The sequence below is a fragment of the Anabrus simplex genome, chromosome 2, assembly GCF_040414725.1.
Source record: "Anabrus simplex isolate iqAnaSimp1 chromosome 2, ASM4041472v1, whole genome shotgun sequence".
NCBI lineage: Eukaryota > Metazoa > Arthropoda > Insecta > Orthoptera > Tettigoniidae > Anabrus > Anabrus simplex.
This window is the reverse complement of record NC_090266.1, coordinates 1211503966-1211524228: the sequence shown is the minus strand read 5'-3', so window position 1 is coordinate 1211524228 and position 20263 is coordinate 1211503966. Positions and strand designations below refer to the sequence as shown.

The 20263-nt window shown below is 40.6% G+C and overlaps 1 protein-coding gene across 1 annotated transcript in view; it reads right to left on the bottom strand.

Moving 5' to 3' along the window:
• LOC136863838 (uncharacterized) overlaps positions 1 to 20263 on the bottom strand; it is a 610195-nt gene that overhangs the window by 405559 nt on the left and 184373 nt on the right. The gene's annotated exons all lie outside the window — the stretch shown is intronic.

Sequence of the window (20263 nt, the reverse complement as noted above, 5' to 3'; positions counted from 1 at the left end):
TAAAAGCTATAAAGTTTTAATTTTTTTACATAACAACCTTATCCCCTTCAAAATACTCTCCATTACCACTAATAAATTTGTCCCACAGGTGCTTCCACTGTTCGAAACATGTTTTGTAGTCATATTTAGAAATGGCAGACAGCTCCTCCCTGTTTTTTCTTGACCTCTTCAATGTTGTTAGATAGGTGTCTTTTGATGCCCCTTTTCATGTGTGGAAATAAGAAAATGTCGCACGAAGCCAGGTCTGTCGTGGGGCAGCTGAACCATGCCATTCTTAGCCAAAAACTCTGTAACAGAGATGTCTGTGTGTGCAGGTGCGTTGTCGTGGTGAACGAACCAGTCTCCTGTCTGCCACAAATCGTGTCTTTCTTGACGAACACTGTTGTGCAATCTTCTTAAATCTTTCCGATAAAAGGTTTGCACGTTGTTCAATTAAACTTGCCATCATAAAAAGAGCGACGCAAGAACAAAACAGAGCTAGCAGAAACAGTCACTGTAGATGAACGGAACAAATCAGATTGACAACACAGGCGCCACTGAACTGGCAATGAGTTGCGCTATACACGCCTAGCGGCAAAAATGCGTACTGCACTAGCTTCGCCCACAGCAATGTTATCCCGGTTACTTTTGGGTACCCCCTCGTACTGTTATGAATAAACCACTAACAGTTTTATTCAACTAACTTAACCGAGGATGGTCCAATAAATACGCACACAGTTATATTCAGCAATGAATGACAAGACTAAACCAATTGCGGAATATTTACAAAATTACCTAGTCCTCACCGTAGTTCTTCGGCTAGCAGTCTAACTAGAACAGCGATCATCCGTAATATTGATTGAAAATATTCAATTTTCACCTTCACTTCGCTTCCACCGTCACTTTACCGAGAAGTTCCTTGTGGTCATACGTACGTTGGCTATCACAACACACGACTGCTGTACACTTGGCTCCACACACTGAACACTCCACACACACCACAATAACACTATACCAAACACAACTGTTCGAGGCGAGCCGGCTTTCATATACCCGGTGATGACGTTCTAGTATCTTAGGGGTGCGGCCAGACCGTGACACCAGACGAAAGGAACAATATATGTTGTCACGTGTGCGCAAGTTGGTCGGTAGCTCCCAAATCTGACTCCTTCCAGGAACTACTAAAGAGGGCCGCATGGGATTTAACAGTAGCATTAACACGTAACAATTACCTCAAACATTAAGGGGACACTATATTAAAATTTCTAACTTCAATATTTTTCAATGAATTTTTCCATTTTTTTTCTGAGGTATAACTCCTTAGATATAGTAATGCAACCATATTTCAACATTGTACCTATACAACTTTCTGAGTAGGAATTTTTTTACTTTCCTTTTACCAGCATCGTTAAAAAAGTCCCTTGCATCACAATATTTTTCCATTTGGCACCAAAGTTTGCACAAATAGGCTGTAAGTTATTCCAACAAACGTGAGTATCACAGATTGTTGTTGGACGAATATGTTGGCCTGTAGAATTTTTTTAATGCAATGTTTAATTTTTCCAAAAGAAATGTGTGTACACACAAAATTTGGCAGGTCACAAAAAAATTGAATCAACTTAAACAGCAAAATGCACACTGACATTTATGCACCAACTATCTAGCTACTACTGTTTAAAATTTCACCTACATCAGACAAAAACTGCATGATAAGGGATTATTTTTGTGAAAGAATTCATGAAGACTTTACTAAGCCATAAATGCAAAATGAAAATCTATGCAACTTCACTTACTTTAGAACTGTCCAGCACAATAAGTATGCTCTTCAGACTTCTTTCTTCTCTCCTCCAGTGATATTTTCATCACCTTATTCTTTTTCCTTAGCTCTTTGCTTTCACCTGAGCTCCGTTTCCTGCTTTGCTGTAAGCGCCTTTGGTCTCGCTGGTGACTGATGTCCACAGCAGAAGTTGGTACTGGCTTCCCTCTGATGGACTGAAGGGCTTCAAGTGATCTAGCACACCCCATATTCAACTCACTTACAGCACTCACAATACCAAGCTGAAGTTTATTCCTAGTAACAAATACTTCTTTTGGACATTTGGACATTTATTCCAAAGAACACTGTGAAGGCTCTCATTTTGATTATGTCTTCCCTTTTGTGCACCTTTGTAGCAGTGCATCTGATGCAAGTCTCTGATATCTTGGCAGTATTTTTTAAACTAAATCATACAGAATATCACATCTACTACTCAATGCTTTGAAATCGAAATGAGAGAGACGTAAGCAAAGGAAAGCAGCAACTGGAGGGGCGTGTCCAGTACAGCATGGGACAGTTGAGCCATTTGAATGAGGCGCTGTGGGTTTTAAAATGGCGGCATTAAAAAATAAAAGCAATTTTCGAAAAAACACACATCAGGGTATTTTTTAGTGTTCTAAACCCAATTTTGATATTTTCCTAGAAATTCATTAAATTTCACTATAGTGTCCCCTTAACATCAAGGATATAAAGCAACATATCGATGGCTTAGTGCACAAACAGTGTATGTCCATTTATGGCCAGTTTGGAGTTAATACCATATTAGATGTCCCTCAAACATATCTAGCTAATTAACAATTATACCCCCCCCCCAAAACCCCATGGCACTCACTACAGCCCTTGAAGCGCCTTGGCCTACCAAGCGACCGCTGCTCAGCCCTAAGGCCTGCAGATTATATGGTGTCATGTGGTCAGCACGGCGAATCCTCTTGGCAGTTATTCTTTGCTTTCTAGACCGGGGCCGCTATCTCGCCGTCAAATAACTCGTCAATTCTAATCACGTAGGCTGAGTGGATCTCGAACCAGCCCTCAGGTCCACGTAAGAATCCCTGACCTGGCCGGGAATCGAACCCGGGGCCTCCGGGTAAGAGGCACGCACGCAACCCCTACACCTCGGGGCCGGCAATTAACAATTATGGTATGTCCAAATAATGGGAAACATGCTGATTTCCAAGGTGCAAATATTGCACGTCCTAGTTAAATCAACATCTCTACTTCACGTATAACAACTTTAGCCTAGGTATATCCATTTGGTTTTCATTTCACTTGAAGGCGCAGATATTGTTGTCCGGACATACTATTTTGCTGTTGAAAATTTCAAGTTCTTACTGCCTTCATGGAGCACAAATATTGTATGTCCTGGATACTGTTTTGAAAGATTTGATACATTTATAACTGAACAGTGATTATTCAACTTTATTTAATTACTTATTATTCACACCTTGTGATTTTATTAAGAAAACAAAATCATTTAATACCAAATGATGAAAAAGAATGTTTTAATCAATTCCTTTGAGAAATACAACGTTTGTGCTTTGAAGTTCTCTTTCACGTTGTTAGTGCCAAATGTTGTATGTCCCAAATTTCCATTAAAATATAGTGAATCATTTCTTTACTGATGCACAAAAATATGGTCCACTTGTTGAAATACAATTACAAAGAAATAGTCTACAGATCAGTAACACTGGATACAGCTGTATTTTTTGTCATAAGTAACTGCAACTTCATAAACTTTCAGTTTGAGTATTCTCAGAATCATGATTTTTGGACATACAATGTTTGTGCACAAAACCTTCGATATAACTCTATCGATATTATAACTTACGTAATGGGTAGTAAATAGTTTTACTGTTGACTCTCAGGGAAGGCGTTAACCTCAAGTGAGCATTTTCTGATTTAAAATACATTCACACATTCCCCTACAACGTAGACGAAATCTTCAAGATCGCGTAGAGTTAGGAATTATTTAGTCTTCATAAATGTAAGGGAGGGATCAGTACATTATCATTAAAACTCAAGTGAATATCGCGAAAAGCATACGGGGTGAAATGAAAAACACAGACCGCATTTTATGGGCGATAAATCAATAATACTCTCGAATTGGCTGGTTTATATCAGAACCTTGTATAATTCATTTCTAGTGGCTTTTACAACAAATGCTGTAAGACAAAATAGTGGTTCGTGTGTACATGAAAAAAGCAGGGACGTCCCGAGGGTGAGATGGCGGTAAATCAATGCTGCCGCTCGTTGTAGCTTCATGCTACCATCTTAACAGTATACTATACTAACACTCTGCAGATTGAAACTAGTGATTTCCCCGCTATAGCGCTAGTAGCTATGTTACCAGATGCCACAATCAATCAATATCAATCAATCACTACTGATCTGCATTTAGGGCAGTCGCCCAGGTGGCAGATTCTCTACACGGTATGTAGTGGCGGGCTTAGGAACTACGCCAGTTGTCACGCGGTATCTTATCAAAGTGACTTTCAGATTTTTTGTATGAAAACAAGGATGTATATCTGAAACTGGTTTAGACCCGGTTCAACTTCGACTGGCCAGCGAATATAGTGCGACGGTTGTATTTGGTCAACCATATCATAGCAGCCCGTTCTTGCCCCTATATGTACCCTCACTTCAAGAAAAACACCACCACGTAGCTAACAAAATATAGCTAAATGTAGCGGTTCAACATCACCTAACAAAAATGAATATATATATATATATATATATATATATTACGTTTTCATCTCTTACTCACACATTAGTTGAGCTACCTACTTCATTATCATAGACCAAATGTATAATATTTGCATGTTTCTTCCTTCTGAAGTAAAATTTGCGTGGTACTGGTTCTTAAACGACGATGAAGATTGTGTCCAGAGGCATTAGCAATTTGTAAATTTAAAATAAATAACTTGGGGGATATTTTTATGATCTGATTGGTTTAGATAATGATTTTTGTGATTGATGAACGAAGCAAAATTATTTCATCGCTCGTGGTAATAATTAAAAAGAAAAGTTACGTTAAAGTATGATTATGAGTTTTGTTTTTATTGCTAGTTGACTTACGTCGCACCGACACAGGTAGGTCTTATGGCGACGATGGGATAGGAAAGGCCTTGGAGTTGGAAGGATGCGGACGTGGCCTTAGTTAAAGTTCAGCCCCAGCATTTGCCTGGTGTGAAAATGGGAAACCACGGAAAACCATATTCAGGGCTGCCGACAGTGGGATTCGAACCCACTATCTCCCGGATGCAAATTCACAGCCGCGTGCCCCTGACCGCACGGCCATCTCGCCCGGTATGAGTATTGTTATGGTGGTGGTACGATGTTATGGAAAACAAGATAATTATTGGAAGGGACACTTCTCACACAAACAGAAAGGACCTAACATAAATAGACTCAGTCGAACACTTCCTACTAGATTTTATTTCACAATACTGATTCGCAGACATATTTGGTAGTTTGCCGTTATAGACAGACATCAGACTACTTCGTTGAATCTGTGGCCTTTATACTACGTCATGAGGGACTCGAGCATATACATGTAAAAAGTAAAATCCTGACTCTTCTGTTCTTCTGAACTACTGATCAGAGTTTGAAGACAATCCGTCATCCTCTTTGCATATATTTTCTAGCGCCCACTAATATTATCGACGAGAAACAGGGAATACTTCGCTCTTCGTCCGAGGGAGTATTTCGATATATTTTCGGACGTGGTCATATATAATATTTTTACAATCAAATGTTTCATCTTTCGGGCTAAAATCTCATTATCAGCACAACATGGATCATAGAACAGACTATTATTTTGGTTGCTTACGAGATTTTTTGTAAGAGAATGGTAGCAGAATGTCTTTAATGGTTTTCAGAATATATTGTTGCCTGTGCTATTCAATCTCATAGATAAACGCACAGTTTATAAGATGTCTAATTTCTCGTATATATAGAATATCATTGAGTTTTACTGGGAAAAACACACTCTCTGGAAACAAACGTATTCAAAATTTATTCCAGTCACGAGTAATTTGAATTATAAATTTGCTCGAGCTATAATGAGTTTTTCAATATTTCATGAACAGGAATGATAATTGTAAACATAGCCAATTTCAAACTACAAAATTAACTTAGTGAATTTATTACCGATTTGAATGGCATAAAAACTGTGTTGGTTACATGTTTCCTGCTCGGTGGAAATGGTGTATTTTATCCGTTCTACTGAACCGACCAGTGCTAACAACAAGAATATATAGGATCCTAGCACTCTGTAACACAAAGAATTTGCAGGATCAAGATAACAGTATCATCCCTCTTCGTGTTCATTAAGAACACTCTTAAGTAAGCAATTTTTGTTAAGATGGACTCCATAGATCTCAGGGTGGAATTCTTCAGTAAGGCTAACACGGTATGCACATGTATCTATATGTTTTATAATTATGTCTTGTGTTTGATACCTTAGAGGTTATGTTAAGTAATGAAGAGCTGCCTGTGTAGTTTAGAGGTTAGCTTTGTAATTTCCAGCTCGAGTTCGATCCCTGGGCTTTGCTACGAATTTGAGGCAATTTGAAGGTCTCCCAGGAGATGCACTCAACACTGCTGAGAAGTACCAATACAACCATCCTAGAAATTTCTCAATCCTAGTCGCAACTGATTACAAACACTGGCACTCCAATCACTATGTAAACTTTCCCATACGTATCATTAACGAAATGATCAACCGCATGTTCCTTCTCGGTAACTCCAAGTTATGTCTAGTGGGTGTAATGATCTGAAATGATTTCTATGTAATAGTGCTGTAAGTATCACGTTAAACTACTGTTATATGCAGGTCTATGAAACCCGGAGGATGGTGGTAGTGGGGTGAAATAGCGGAAAGGAGGCGTGTCTTGAAGAGGTATTACCCGTGCACTATCCTCGTCAACGAGCTGCACACCAAGCGATCCATGCCTGCATCACCCACGGGGTTCCAAAGAATACATTGTTGCCACTTTTCCTTATAGCTCGTGTGATCATGTGGTCTTTTATAAACATCTGAATGGACACAATTAACTACAATGAGCAGTTATTCCGAACACTGCAATGAGCTTGTCAATGACCCCGAAACAATGCAACGTTCAGTCGACGTGGAGTAGGCATGCTGCTGCATCAGTACGTTTGGAGAAGGAGACAAGTGAACGCAGCTTCAGTGCAGTGAGGAAAAACCAGCTCCTCTCCTTCGCTATCATTGTTAATTGCCTAATGGCGTTTAATGCTATGAAGAGAGGGGAAGAAACGGGATAACTGTAAGTAGTTCTATGGTTGTCCGCCTCTGTGGTGTAGTGGTTAGTGTGGTTAGCTGCAACCCCCGGAGGACCGGGTTTGATTCCCGGCTCTGCCACGAAATTTAAAAAATGGTACGAGGGCTGGAACGGGCTCCACTCACTCAGGTTTTCCGTTGTTTTCCACTTCTCCTCCAGGTAAATGCCGGGATAGTACCTAACTTAAGGCCACGGCGGATTCCTTCCCTCTTCCTTCCCTATCCCTTCCGATCTTGTCATATTCCGCAAGGCCCCTGTTCAGCATAGCAGGTGAGTCCGTCTGGACGAGGTACTGGTCCTCCTTCCCAGTTATATCCCCCGACCCAAGGTCTCACGCTCCAGGATACAGCTCTTGAGGCGGTAGAGGTGGGAGCCCGAGGGAAAACCAACATTGGAGGGGATTTTAACCTTAATTGGTTAACTCGCCTGTCTCGGGGGATGAGGGTTTGTGATGTCTTCACCATCAGAAATCAACTTAGATAGGGCCCAATCCTTACAGGCATGCAGAACACCTAAGGGCCGTCTACCAGAAAAAGACCTGTACCTGGCCTCTCCGGAGGCCATAAGCAATTTTTATTCTATTCCTTCATGAACAGCAAATTTTACCTTTATTCCGTGACAGATGGAATTAGCTGTTGTTACTTAACGTAGATTTGTCTCATAATCACAAAACAACCTTGTACAGTCTAATCCGTTCCGAATATGAATATTTTAAAGTAACATGTCTTTGTTAGCAGTTGGATATCGATACAAACTAACTTACGTTATTTCCCATCGGAGGTCATTTGATACCCTATATACTCAGCATTGCACATGTGCAAGAAATAACTAATTGTTTTGCTATACATTTTATTGTGCATTTGAGTACTGTTACTTCTGCTTTACAAGTTTGGAAAAGAGTTTGCGTTTTCTTCTACCTTGAGGATGAACTCGCAAGGTTCCGCTAGTATTGCACAAATGAACAATATTTTGTTTGATGACTTTTCGTGCTAATTAGCTGGAGTTAAGTGTAAACTTTAAACGATGAAGACAAAACTGTTGTTCTTCTCAGGGCACTGAGGAGAAGGATCTGTCCCTCGGGCAGAAGTGTGGAGGCAGCGTCTGTAGCTCATTGCACCCCTTGGCACATGCAAATCATTCAAAACTCATGCCATTTGACTCAGAAGCGACAAGATTCTTGAGGAATCTTCCTGATGATTAGGCACAAGTCTCGGAGTGAAAAATAAATCCTGTTTGAAAGAATATTTAAAGGTCAACATTCTGCTGCAAGCCACTAGATTATTTCCCTATTGTAATATATTTTAACTAGCAAGATACCCGTGCTTCGCTACGGTATTATACTGGAATTTATAATTGAATGCTTATTGTTTTAGATATATAATCCGTCAAAATTCGCGCTCTGACTCGTTTTCTAATAGATTAAGGCACGTTTCCTCCCACTTTTCAACCTTTCTTTCCAGCAATCGATTTCGTACTTCCCGGGCTAGGTCCAGGCATTCCACCCGGTCAGTTGGGTCCCTAAATCTTTGCCATCTTTACCTATAAGCATTTTTAATATGGATCAAATCCTTCAGGAGATCCGGCGAGGTGTCGTCTTGGTTGCCTTGGCGGTACTGAACACGCGGTCGGACTGCATTCTTAGTCAATACCCGTCCAGGAGCCATTTCCAGCGCGGTCCGCACATTTGACGACGGTCCAGAACATTATTATTATTATTATTATTATTATTATTATTATTATTATTATTATTATTATTATTATTATTATTATTATTATTACTATTATAGAAGTTCTGGACCCCACAGCCAAGATGCAAGACCGCTACCTGGCGGTAAATTACTTCTGCTGCCATTGTCATTGTCGACAATGTGACCAGCACCATTGTCGCGCGTAGGGGAGTGTGCGGGATTTCTGGCGAGACGAATGACATACTTCCGTGAATTATGGACCTTATTATAGAGGTGAACAATTTGACGGTCAATCTCATTCCTATCGTTTATTTCAAATGTGTTTAAATTTTTATTTATATGCCAGGAGAATCTACTGTAATCTAAAAAAGTTCTCCGAAGGAAAAGATGGCTGTTGAGAAAGAACCCAGGAAAGATTAAAAATGATCGGTTTATGATCAGAATAAGTACATCGAATATATACAGCCTGTTTCCAGTCATTCGACATGGTCAGGAATTGAATGAATGAAGCCCCATCTAGCGGCGACAATAGGAATTGTGCCGGCTGCAGAAGCAATCCTCTGGGGCAATGATCGATGAATGACAAATGAAATGAAATATTGCACAGTGTTGCTGGAATGAATGATGATAGGGAAAACCGGAGTATCCGGAGAAAAACCTGTCCCGCCTCCGTTTTGTCCAGCACGAATGTCACATGGAGTGACCGGGATTTGAACCACGGAACCCAGCTGTGAGAAGCCGGCGCGCTGCCGCCTGAACAACGGAGGCTCCTTATAAGTACGTTATGAACAGTAAAATCAATTGGTCTCACTTCTTTTTCACCCCAGCGACGTTAAGTTTATTTAGCGCCCGCCCCCCCCCCCAAAAATTAAAGAAGGCGTGTTTTTTGTGTTTAAAGGAGATTCCAAACACCAATGTTCACGTCGATTACCTTCAGTTTTGAGATATAAGTATCCCCATAAAAATATTTCTAATTTTTTCACTTCCTTCACACTCCCCCCAGCCCGCCCTAAGTGAATTTTCAGGCAAAAATTACTTGTTTCTTTAATAGTAAAGGATTTTCTAAATATCAATTATCAAGACTCTAACTTCTTCAGTTTTTGATTTATGTGTCCTCATGAAAGGAATTCAGCTCCTTTTCACTCCCGCCCATCAAGATGGTTTCCCCCCCAAAGCACGTTTTTCTTAGCTTTTAAAGGCGATCCAGATACCAATTTTCACGTCTGTAACAACGTTACTTTTTATTAGATGTATGTATTCTAAACCGGTCTAGAAAGCCAAGAATAACGGCCGGGAGGATTCGTCGTGCTGACCACACGATACCTCATAATCTGCAGGCCTTCGGGCTGAGCAGCGGTCGCTTGGTAGGCCAAGGCCATTCTAGGACTGTAGTGCCATACGGTTTGTGGGTTATGTATTCTAATACAATTAAGTCAATTAATTTTTAAATTCTTTCACACCGCCCTCCCCCCCCCCCCCCCCTCGCTGGATTCCAAACATCAAATTTCACGTTTGCAACATCTTCATTTTTGAGATATCAGTAGCCTAATTAAAAGAATTCAACACAATTTTCAGTCACTTTTACCGCCCCCCCCCCCGACCCAAGTGGTATTTCCGAAAACTAAAAATACACGTTTTTTAAAATTTTAATGGAGATAAAAAATACCATTCTTCACTTCTGTAACATGTTAAGTATTTTGAGGTATACTGTAGAAATTCTCATTATAAAATTTCACCCCTTATTAGTTCCCCTTAAGTGGAGTTTCCAAAAACAAATCACCTAAGTTTCTTTACAATTACCGGAGATTCCAAATACCCACTCTTTACGTCTGTAACATTTTACGTTTCTCAGATATTCTGTAGATATAGTCTTTCAAAAAATTCACCCGAATTTGTCACTCCTGTTTAACAGACCATTAATTGGATTTTCCAAAAAAAAAAGTGATTCTTTATTTTTAAAGGAGATCCCGTATACAAATTTTCAGTTCTGTAATATCTTCAGTTTCTGAGATATATGTATCATCATTAAAGGCATTCAACCCATTATTCACCATTTTACACCCCTCCTACTGCGATTTACAGAAAACAAAAAAATACGTGTTTCTTTGTGTTTAAAGGAGATTCTAAATACCAATTTTTACATCTATAAACTTTAAAAGTTTTGAGATATAGATACACTCATTTTAAAAAGTCACCCCCCTTTTCACCCTCCCAGTAATTGGATTTTCCAAAAACAAAAAAATACTAGTTGCTTTATTTTTGAAGGAAATCAAAAGTACCAATTTTCAGGTCTGTAATATCTTCAGTTTCTGAGATATAAGTACCGGTATCCTGATTAAAGGCATTCAACCCATTTTTCACCCCTTTTCACCCCTCCTATTGGGATTTTCTGAAAAAAAAAACGTGGTTCCTTATTTCTAAAGAAGATTCTAAACACCAATTTTTACATCTGTAAACTTTCAAAGTTTTGAGATATAAATACACTCATTTTAAAATTTCACCCCCTTAGCGAAGGAATATCCAAAAATCCTCTCTTAGCGAGCACCTACATCTTAATATGAATCTATGTCCAAAATTTCATTTCTTTATGTCCAGTAGTTTTGGCTCAGCGATGATGAATCAGTCAGTCAGTCAGGACAAGTTACTTTATATATATAGATAATAATAATAATAATAATAATAATAATAATAATAATAATAATAATAATAATAATAAAGTAATCTCCGTACAGATCATGTAAGCCCCTGGAGGATGGAAGGTAAAGGCATCCACTTACCCAAGGAATTAACCTGGTACTCATTTTTAGACTGAGTGATCCTAGGACCATATGGTCCTCCGAAAGTTTCTTAAATTTTCGACTTCCTGACGGAAATCGAATCCACATTCTTCCGCGTGAACCGAGCATGCCTTTACTGGTTCGGCCAGCTAGCCATAATAATAATAATAATAATAATAATAATAATAATAATAATAATAATAATAATAATAATAATAATAATAATAATAATAATAATAATAATAATAATAATAATAATAATAATACCTGGACAATAAAATGCCTTGTATGTAGTTTAGGGGCTAGTAGACATGAGAAGTGATAAAAAAATATTAATATTCTTGTTTTTCACTTCCTTTAATAATTATTTTAATAATTATTTTATTTAATAATTTCTTTTCCTTCCTGGCCTCTCTTTCAGTTTGTTGGGATCGATTCTTGCTATGGATATGTTCAATGTTTACGGCCGCGCAGCCACTTTAACGGTATTATTATTATTATTATTATTATTATTATTATTATTATTATTATTATTATTATTATTATTATTATTATTATTATTATTATTATTATTATTATTATAATTATTATTCATGGCCATTTCTCAATTATTTTCGGTTGCCACTACAACTATATTTTGCTCAGCTTTACGGGATGGGTGCACTTCCTGATGTCGACTCTATTTAGGAGGATGTATTCACTGTTATTTATCTGCGTGTTGGATGGTGGAATAGTGCGTTATGAGCATATTTCATTTTAAATTGATAATGGCGTATGGTGCAGGTCTTTCGAGTTGATGATTATGGGCAACTTGCATGTCTGTGAGAAATTGACCCTACCAGCATGAAATATATAATAATGTTGAAAATAGCACAAATACCCCGTCCAATGGTCACACGAAGTAGTCTATGCAGCACAAAAACCTCGATTCGGCTGGGAATTGAACCCAGATCCCTTTCGACCGAAGGCGAGCATGTTAGTCAATTAGTCATGGATGGAGCCATACGATGAGAATATTAAGCAGATTATATTAAGGCTAAAACAAACACCCAGCTCCGAGCCAGGGAAATTTTCCTTACGTGGATATAATTCTCACGACCCCAGTGGCAAATGAACGCGGTCCCTCTGAGCGAAAGGTTATTGCATTGGCTATTCTTCTAAGAAGCATTTTATTATTATTATTATTATTATTATTATTATTATTATTATTATTATTATTATTGTTGTAATAGCAGTAGTAGGTAAGTATTCAATCTTTCCTTCTGATGTTAATATTTTAAATTTGCGGCAGTTACTGTATTCTCTTTATTTTGGATAAAATGAACACTTGTTCGAGATTTGACTTTTCTAAATGTTGTGTGAGAATGGGTTGTATTGCACCTAATTTAATCATGCTACGCTTTTAATGTTCACTGTAGTGAGATGTTATGAGGAATGGAATATTCTTTACCGGGTATTCCTTGCCTAGAAATTCTCACCTTCTTGGCAAGACTGAGAATCCCTTCTGGCAGTATTCCCCGCTGCAATAACAATCGAAGTTTAGCAGACTATTCCCGTACAGATCCGCGCTTACAGTTTTCCGATATTATAGCAATTAATCACATGACGTCTGAAAACACAAGCGTCTCGACATGGTCTCCACTGTGTCCCGGGCAATGGAGAGAGAAACTACAGCTAGAATATTAACGTTTTATGGGACTGTGGACTACGACTGCTTGCATTCCTTATTTAGAGGTAGAGGTGCCGGTTCTAAAATATACTGTAGAAATATGAATTAAGCTCATTATAAATATCGCCGTCCGCCTCTGTGGTGTAGTGGTTAGTGTGATTAGCAGCCACCCCCGGAGGCCCGGGTTCGATTCCCGGCTCTGTCACGAAATTTGAAAAGTGGTTCGAGGGCTAGAACGGGGTCCACTCAGCCTCGGAAGGTCAACTGAGTAGAGGTGGGTTCGATTCCCACCTCAGCCATCCTGGAAGTGGTTTTCTGTGGTTTCCCACCTCTCCTCCAGGCAAATGCCGGGATGGTACCTAACTTAAGTCCACGGCCGCTTTCTTCCCTCTTCCTTGTCTGTCCCTTATAATCTTCCCGTCCCCCAGCAAAGGCCCCTGTTCAGCATAGCCGGTGAGGCCGTCTTGGCGAGGTACTGGTCATCTTCCCCAGTTGTATGCCCCGACCCAGAGTCTGAAGCTCCAGAACACTGCCCATGAGGTGGTAGAGGTGGGATCCCTCGCGGAGTCCGAGGAAAAAACCAACCCTGGAGGGTAAGCAGATTAAGAAAGTAAGAAAGATGAATATCGCCTTTCCCTGTTGAACGATAAACTAACCCAGCCGTGTGTGTTATCTAGCACCCCATGAATAATCATACAGTACTGAGTGGAAGATGCCCGGTTCTTCGGCTTATGATCAGCAAAGTGGCCTCCGATTCGGAGGGCCCTGGGTTCGAATTCTGGTCAGATCTGGTATTTAATTTCATGTAGTTAATTTCCATACATCGGGGGATAGGTGTTCATGTCCGTCTTAATCGTCGCCGTCGACGGCTGCTACTCGTTTCTGTGTATACAAATTCTCCTGCTTACAATCCACTAGCACTCAATGCAGATAGTGCTTATAATTCTGGTGACTGAACAAGCGAATTCTACCGTGAAGCACGTGTCCACACAGATTGCACTAAATGGATGGGGTAAGGCGAGACTACATTCGATGGTGTATGCCTAACTATCGTTTAACCACTTCATGCCTGCGAGGGTCTTGCTCAAACAGTTCAACAGCAGCAGATGTGGTTTGGTGCCAAAGCAAGCGATCCTTACCAAGTGCGTCCCTGGTTTAAGGTTTATGACCCTCATTGTTTCTTTAAGCTAGTCTATATAACACTTCAAACGGGCACCACGGAGTCTTGTGTCTACGGAAATTTATCCATTAAGGAATTGGTGAGGAAGACTGGTGTCGCTCATACAGCATACATGTCCAGCCCAACCAAGCTCATAGCCAATTATAGAGGTTTCTACACTGTTCATTCATGCTTTCTTAAGAACTGCATGGTTGGAGAAATGGTTCTCCCATTTGATACATAAGATTGAAAGACTTTTGCCGATGAAAACCTTCATGTTTCTTGATGTCAGGGCGGTACAGATTCCAGGTTTCACATCCATAGAGTAACGCTATGATGATGACTACTTTATATATACTTTGGTTTGCTATGAACTAAAGGTACAGTTGGATAGTCAACCAAATGCCAAATGAGCAGCACGGAGTCTGTTTTCCACACCGTTTTCTGAGGTGCATCACTTAGACAAGATGCTCCCAAGGTATGAGGAGGATCTCTCTGTTCCAGATTGATGTCCGACACATTCATGGTACATGATGAATCGCAAAGCATAGCAGCCACATATAAAGCAAAAAATGTTGTGGCATGTATACACCACTGCTTCAATTTATGTGTGACAGGAAAAGCAGGTTGGGCAAGGATTTGCTTTGTTTCCTTGCAATGATGGTGAGGCAAAAGCGATCATATGTGCTCTTGAACATATTGACTGACTGCTGTAGCTCCTCAGGGGTACGATTAGGTGTTGCAATATCATCAGCATGCTGCGGGTCTGTTATTTTGGTCACATGAGTTAAGCGACGTGAACGAAGTCTTGTCAACTTGAAGGGACTTCCATCAAGACGGTACTCTAAATCAGCGCCAGAGCAGTTGGTACATGACGAATCACAAAGCAAAGTAGCCACGTACAGAGCAAACAGCGCTGCGGCAAGTACACGATATTGCTTCAATGTATGTGTGATAGGAAAATCATCCGAGATGTTTTTCTAAAGGAGAACCTGACTAGACAGAGCATCACTGAGTGCTTGAACCAGGGCAACGAAGCGCTCAGGGAAACGAAGGTCTCTCAACAATCTCCACATAGCATTGGAACAGAGTCAACGGCCTCTTTCAGTCCATCAAATATTAGGTAAACCGGATGCTGTTGTTTTATGCATTTTCCTTGGTGTTGCTACCTTAATCTACGCACAACACACCACGCTACTAACCACCACTGTGAATTGAAGTAGTAATACATTCCTCCAGATATAGTTGGCATCAGGAAGAGCATCCGATCATAAAACTAGGCAAATCCATGTATAGAACTTATCCCAAGAAAAGTGGGTAAAAATGCCAGGAAAAGGAAAAGGAAGACTGAGATCAGAAGTTCAATTGCATTTAGACGCCGTCATTTTGAAATGTACTTTTCCTGAGGAGTACGTGACGTACCATAACGTTTTAATACAGCGTAATTTATCCTTTAAATACACTCATCAAGAATAGTTCTATATTACCACTTAACGTATTATCAACGCGCTATTGTCTTGAATGTTCATGCGTACACCGGAAAACTGATCCTTGCGTTGTTTGCGTATAGCCCTATTTGTAGTCTAAACGTCAGAATCAAATGGTAGACAACATTTCAGTTAGGCACTAGTAAGCGAGCTTCATAGTCGTGTTCCGAACAGTGAAGTAAAATTCCATATTAGCAAGAAGGACAACGTCGGCATTTGATCGTGTCCACATAACCACTTTGCGTCCAGGATAATTGTCAGGACTGAACGTTTCTTAACGTTTACAATAAATCAAGATGATGTGATTTGGATATGGAGTCGTTTCAGAACATCGGGTATGTCGAGGAATTAGCCTGCACGATCTAAAACTACTGCTGATGACCGCAATCCCCGGAGCAAACCCGAGCTGAATGCTGCAGGACTGAAATTGGCGATTATGGAGCCTTCTGATTGTTACTAACAGGTTGTATGAATGCAATCCGTATTCTTGACGGAAATTGCGAGGCCAGCTTGTACACTTCTACGTCATGCAGCTCGTCAGAGATTAGAAAAGAAATGATGCCAAATGTAATCCTCAGAACTGGCCAAGGTGCTGTGTTCGGAAGAATGTCGCACTTATACGAATCCAGATGATCGCAGATATATCGTGTTAGTAGGTAATCAGATAATACAGTACCTTAGATACTGTGCTTGACCTATCCAATATGACGGTGACTCATAAATATTTTGGAATGTTATTACACTAATGCAGGGCCTCTCAAACGCCCAAAATCTGACGCGTGCAGATCGAGGCGCGAGAGCTCCGTGCACTGTGCGTCGGTGTCGCTCGGATCGGCTCGGACCAACGCTTCGTCTCTGGGCTACTCGGCTAAGCTCGGCTCTACTCGTCTCAACTCAGCTCGGATTTCGAGCGCTACGGAGCAAGTGGGGAAGGAGACAGGGAGAGCGAGCGAGACAGGCATGAGGAAAGAGAGAGTAAGCGCTATTGCTCCAAATCGAAGAGTGGGGGGTCTGCACTCTGGTCAGCCAAGCGAAGTCCTCTTTTGCACCGTGCACAGTGCATGCACCACGCGCATGCACCCTGACAGGCCCTGCACTAATGGAACCGTCTTGCTAGCTTTTTGGAGAGTAGTTTATCCTAATACACAGGCAGGGTTGGTTGATGGTTCGGGTCATGTAGATGTGAGCTTGTATTCGGAAGTTGGCGGGTTTTCATCCAACAATCAGCAGCCCTAAAGAATGTTTCCCATCGTTACATTTCTTCATACCAAGGAAATGTTGGGGGTGTACCGTAACTAATTAAGGCCACTGCTGCTACCTTCCCAGTCCAACCTCCTTTCCAGTCTTACAGTCGCCGGAAACCTTATGTGAGTTTCTGTGACGTTAACCGATTGGCAAAAAGAATCATCTTAGTGTATGGCAACTCGTTTGTCCAACTATCGTTAAACGCTTTCTACGTCGCGTTGGCATCATCCGAATGACGTGGCCTGCCTGCTGTCCAGGCATAAACCCTACGTAATATGTCTGGGATAAATTGAAACGAGTTGTTTATGGACGTCCTGACTGACCACGTAATCTGCAAGGTTTACGCATAATTGCCAGAGATGAATGAAATAAGTAGGACTGATATTTCTTGACGATCGTTAGAGTCGTATGCCCGAACGGATTCTAGTTTCTGCCAGAGCAAGGAGACGTTCAACCTGCCATTAATGATGTTTAGATTGATGTGAAAAACTCCAGTTCAGGAAAAGATTTTGTGATATTGCACACATATATTGGATTTAGGTTTCTTCAGGAGAGATTAATGTTAATGAATAACAGTAATCTGGTCCACATTCGTGGGAAAATCATGAGTTATGTACGCCAGTGCTTCTGAACCTTATTTTGTTCACAGTACACTATCCTTTGTAGTGAGTTCCTGTGGCACTGTAACGTACGAGTTGGCAAGTACGAGGGCACTCGGCCTTGTACAAATACAACTTGCATTTAACAGTCAGTTGTTTGTAGACTTGCGGTCGGAATGCTATTTAGTCCGTGTTCTAGCATGTCTTATGATCGTCAACTTGTTACGTATTATGAGCATTGTTGCACAAAGTTTGCTTTAAACAATATAATTTAGTGCAGATCCGATTGTGATTGAAAAAAGAGTAGTCGGAGGTAAGTCAGTAACAGAATCCAACAGCATCGAAAGTAAGAACGCACCGATTCCAATTATAAGTGAAAAGAGTGTAAAGGTTGATTCAGATCAACACTGTTACACCGAATATGTTGTATTTGATGACAAACTGATCATCTTTCAGCCATGTTGGATGTGCATGCATTGATTACTGAGCCTAGATTGGCGGTGGAGAGATTGGTGTACATGGTCAAAAACGTGTATTCAGTATTTCAGCTGCTGTGTACAGGGCGAGTTGGTCGTGCAGTTAGGGACGCGCAGTTGTTAAGTTGCATTCGGGAGATAGTGGGTTTTAATCCCACTGTCGGCAGCCCTGAAGATGGTTTTCCGTGCTTTACCATTTTCTCACCAGGCTGTACCTTAATTAAGGCCACGGCCGCTTCCTTCCCATTCCAAAGCCCATCCCATCGTTGCCATAAGACCTATCTTATAAAGCAAAATTGTAAAAGAATTGTAGTAGCTGTGTGGATTCTTGTGACAAGAACCACGACGGATGATCCGTACATATTACACCCCGTCCCTTCAATCGCTCATCCAAAAATAGAAGTGCGCCAGTCTCCCCACCGCCAATGTGGGCTCAGTAATCAAGTCGGAGGTTGACAACAATTCGAACCCCTTTTTAATTTAACACACGATGTGATGCTCTTATTAACTTAGGTGGAGATACCTTGATAAAATGTTCAACACATTCCGAACCATCACATTCGAAGTTTCATTAAATTTTGACGCCCCACAGTATGCATGCATTTCTGGACATCGGTCTCCGTTTGAAACATGATCAATTTGCCATCCTACACAACATACAAACCGTTGTCGGTGTTGTTTTCAGTCACCTTAAGGAAGGAGGCAAGAAAATGAAGACACTTCTGTCTCTTGAACAGGAAATGCTAGAGTGTTTGTCTTGGATTCTAGTATAAACTGAGCTTTTGTGTAAGAAGCACCACACTCAAGTTTCTCACTAACAACTCACATCTTTTATTGTAAGGCGTAAGTCAACGAATCCCCTGTGATATGAATGTTCTTCGCTCTTGAATAATTTTCCTCGTGTTCATTTTTAAAAGTAAGTTTCGGAAATTTCGCAGCACATGTAGCGAATCTTCCAGTAGTACGCCCCAACTCACCCGTCGATTACCAGTGATATACGCAAGAGCCAAAGCACGAAAGAGTGGTTTCCGCTATCTGCATTTTCGGCGTGATGCGCAACAGAATATTCAGCTCTGTGCTGATTTCTAGTGTAGGCTGTGTGAACTCCAGGGTCATGTGTCACTCCAAATGTGGAAGTCCCCTTTCTCAATTATTCGACTTCTTGGCAGGGAATTGAAACCACGCCCTACCCGGTGAACTGCCCTGGCTAGAGAGCCCAATACGTACACCATAGGTATGCTATGTTTGATAAATGCCTAGATCCTTTGCTTGAAATATTGACTTCCTTACATCATCATGAGCCGTGCACGATACCAGCACAGTGTATTTTAGTATTGGAATATACCAGGAGCATATTCTCGTGGTATCGGATATCAATAATCAATGAGGTAGAGGTTAAAGGGTGTAAGAAAGCACTTGACTCATCGCTGGCCTTTGGGAGAGCTAAACGACCTCTAATGAACCTCATACTGTACACGTGGTTGGCACTGCAGTCTCGAAAGAAGCTAAGGTACATTAACTCATTGAGACTTGGATATTTTCTACAGAGAGAAAAGTGAATTCTACGGAATTAGCCTTTCTGAAAGGATGTGAAATACGCATTTTTCTGAGGAGAATATTTTTAAGATTACCATTTTCTCTCGCCCCGTTTTCCGCTTGTCTTACCCAGAAACCGGATTTACAACTTAAAAAGGTATGTGTTTATTTTCCAATCATGGACTGGAAATATATACTTATAAGACCAAAAAATACTGAAAGATCGGACAGAGGCTCACTTCAGTATGTAATATGAAGTGACATTTTCCAATAAACCGTGAAGATCTAATAGAGATTTTTTACCTGTCATACACATACCTGTCAGGACGTGTGTTCGATTCCCCGTCAGGAAGTTGAAAAATTTAAGAAACGAGATTTCAACTTCCGGAGGTGCTCATAGCACTGAGGTTCACTCAGCCTGCACCAAAAATGAGTACCAGGTTAATTCCTGGGGACAAAGGCGGCCTGGCGTATAGCTAACCACTCTACTACACTAAGTGCCGAGGTTATGGATAGTGGGAGCGTTTACCTT